Source organism: Psammomys obesus, unplaced genomic scaffold (genome assembly GCF_907164565.1).
Source record: "Psammomys obesus unplaced genomic scaffold, mPsaObe1.curated_primary_1811, whole genome shotgun sequence".
Lineage (NCBI taxonomy): Eukaryota > Metazoa > Chordata > Mammalia > Rodentia > Muridae > Psammomys > Psammomys obesus.
Window position 1 is genome coordinate 1,023,337 of NW_026591711.1, and position 3,827 is coordinate 1,027,163.

A 3,827-nucleotide genomic window follows, 5' to 3' on the forward strand; every position below is an offset into this window, starting at 1 on the left:
TGCAAGCATAGCAGGATAGGAGAGGGAGTACGGAGGAAAATGGGGGGTGGGGAGCAGATGTGGATAGAGTGGGGGCAGGACAGACGGACTGCAGAGAGAAGAGAAACTGTGGGTGGGGGCATTTCTGAGACAAGCTGGAGACCTATAACAGGGTAGGCTCCAGGGAGGATATGGGGGTGACTCTAGCTGAGAATCCTAGCACTGGGGGTCATAGAGACTAAAGAGGCCACCCTCTAACTAGACAGGAGGGAGGTGGAACACCATCCCACCCACAAAAACTTCCACCCAAAATTTACCCTGCCTACAAGATGTGCAGGGACATAGATAGAGCAGAGATGGAGGGAATGTCCAACCAATCCCTGGCCCAACCTGAGGCCCACCCCATTGGAGAGAGCCAAGCCCTGACAACAGCTATTCTTAAATTCTTAAATGTAATCTGAACCAAAGAAAATGAGCCTCATCACACAGTACTGTTTTGTTCTACCCTTTAAATCATATGTGAATCTTTAAAATCCTTCAAATAGCTAATAAAAATGTTTAATGACAAAGACAAAAGAAAAAAAAAAAGAAAACCACAAAAAAAAACAAACCAAACCAAACAAACAAACAAAAACAAAAAAAACAAAGGTCTTTAGGTGATTTTTGCCAATATCTTAGGAAGCACTTATAAAGATTAAATTAGCCAGTGTCCCTATGGGATCACTGCCTCGTTGGTCCTTCACTGACTGGAATATTTGACACATGTCTGTCTGTTATGACTTTGGGAATATTCTAGTACCAAGTATTTTCTGTACATAAGCAATTTCCCCACTTCCTCAGTCAGTGAAGCCAGTGGTGCTATGTACAAGTCCCCTTGATGAAAATTATTCTGTAATTTCTGAAACATTCCCACTCATTTTCTTTGTTCCTTTAAGTACTGATATACAGGAAAGTTTTTTGTTTTTGTTTTTTTGTTTTTATCTTTAAAAAGTCAACTAAGTCACGATTTACCATCATATAACATGAGTGTCCGGTACTTACTACATTAGGAGATTTTGTTTACCGGAGTTAGTATTTCGTAAAGAAAGTTGACTCAGAGACATCTGGCAACACAGATATGCTGGGAATTTGTCACTATATAAAGACTCTTGCTTACACAAGGTAAATAAAATAGGAAAAATATGCATGAGCCATTGAAAGATAATCCAGAAACTTCATTTTAACTTCTTGTCTCACTAAACCTAAACATCAAATAGCCTACACTTCTCTGGTACCCAACCCTTGGTCTCACAACTGCTTCACCACATCTTATTAGAAAGAGACCAACTCCCACCCCTACCCCCAACCTCTGCCATCCAGGTCTGATGGCTTGACAAAGCCTCTGACTTTCAGAATCACAGGACTTCTGAGTTCTAACTCATGAGACTGAGGGGAAAAAAATCCCCTGGGTAAGTTAGAAGAAAGCGATAGAAGTGGGATGGGTAGAGATGGAGATGGTGCTTTGATGTTTTGGGCGATCAATCCTTAGTAAACAAGAATTGATTTTATTCGGAGGATGAATGGAAGATTAGTCCCACTGCCTAATGCAGGAAGGCGGGGACTCTCCATTTCTTTTGCAATGTTTTAGAGGCCTTCCTGTCTGCCAGCTTCTATCTCTCTGCCTTAGATCAGGACAAAGAAACACAAAAAGACAAAAAGGAAATCAGCCCTAGTTTGGGGCCAGTGTTCCATCAATGAAATAAAGATATTGATGTACCTGCTCCAAGCTGCAGCCATGCATAACTTCTGTATGGGCCACTGATGTCAGAGAAGCAGCTGTGATGGCAGCTAATTATGCCTCCTCTTTTGTTCTGATGCACAAACATTAAGCATGTATAGTTTCTCATTCCCATGTACACAATAGAAAGAATTCCCTGATCCTCCAAGGAGACCTCTGAGTTATCTACAATGCCATCACGACTAAGAAATACCCTTTCCATTATCAGAAAAGAAAATGATGCTTTGAGTGAGGCATTTCAGGGGTATATTCCTTTATCACGGTTCTGGGCAAAAGGATTATGATATTGTCACAACTAAAATTATGCCTTTTCTCCTGCTTATTAGAGCAATTAGCACAGTGAGCCATCACAGAGAAACCTTTTCTTTTAAAAATTAAAGTGGAATAACTTATAATTAATCCTATGTGTCATCCTGGCTCATCTTTCATTGCGTTGGGTAATAGCTATTAGGTTAAGCTCATTCTCGTGCTGTAAAGCTGAAATGCTGTGCATTTGGGGTACAGGACTCTGTGTGTTCAGGTACTCATCTTATTCCCTGACACAGTACATGCTCAGTGAGGGCTACTGCAGCCTGGGAATCAACCATGAAGCCTGGGAATGTTCACAGTGAGGCCAGAACACATGCCAGGCTTGGCTGAACAGCCCACAAAGGCTCTCTGTGAGAGGAGAGCATCACTCAAATGATTTTTCAATTAAAGGTTGCCTGGGATAATTGGATTTTTATTTATTCTAATACACAAATCCTTTCTATCACTGCCAAGTCTTCTCAAACCAGAACTACCTGCTAAATGAGCTGGTCTATGTAATTTAATGCAAGAGTGAACAACGCCAGGAGAACATAGACCATGGAGTCTTCTCACCGCCGGAGCGGAATATCGACCAGGTTAAAATGGGACTCTCTGAACTCTGCGTTTCTCGAGTCCCGAGGATGTTATGGATTTTGGAGACAGCCATTGAATATTCTCTGTGGGCAGTAGTTTCACAGGTTCTAGGAGTGATTCACATGTAAGGGAATGGTCCCCTGCACTCAGATTCCCATCAGTTTATGAAGGGCGCTTAAGTGTCATGACCATGCTTAGGCCAGACCATAGCAGTTGTTGAAGTAGAAGCATAAAGCAAGAGGCTGTGGATGTGAGGAGTGGGGAGCATCATGCAGATTGGATTTGGTGGCTGGCAGCTGTTCATGTTAATCTTTAATATGCAGAATGCCATGATCATTAAGTGTAATAGTGATCATACACTAGTTTCTAGAAATGAGCTTTGCAGGTGCCTGGGAAAGTCATAGGCAGAACTCTGAGCTCACAGCTTGGGAAGATGAGGTTGGCCATTCATCTCTGGATGAGCTCCTACTGTCTGAGCGGATGAAGTGGGATGAGAGGATGCCATGGGAAGGAGAGAATGGTATCCGAACCCCTCTTGTTGCTGTTAGTACCACCGACCTCCCAGAAATGAGGGCCTTGTTTGGGGCAACAAAGAAGAGTAAGTACTTAAAGCTAAAGGGGTGTGTGTGTGTGTGTGTGTGTGTGTGTGTGTGTGTGTGTGTGTAAGCCACATATTGGAATTCAGAGGGCAACTTGGAGGAGTTTGTTCTCTTCTACAATGTGAGTTCCAGGATTGAGCTCACGTAAATGAGCTTGGCAGCGAGTGCCTTTGGGTGCCTTTGGCCTTTACTTGCTACGCCATCTCACTGGTCCATATCCCGCTTTTGAAATGTTTGCTATTATGATAAGGTATGCCACCCAGGGCATAGGTGGTAAACAGTGACAGACGAGACCTTTCTCTTCTCTTTCCCATGTAGACTTCAGAAGCTGCTTCCCAGGCGGCGTCCCTGGTGACCAGCAAATCTCAGGTATGCCTCCCAGGAGTGCAGCAAGAAACTGGCACTCTGCAGATGGCCCCAGCAGTTGTGGCTGGGACCGGCAGGTCAGTTCTAGGGGACTGGAGTATGAATGGGGGTGACCAACCATTCTGTTTTTCCTCAGACCATCTGAAGTTTAGCATCAAAATCCTGCATCCTGGGACACTCCCAAGTTCCAAGCAAACAGGGAGTTGGCCTTCCCAGTGGGAAGA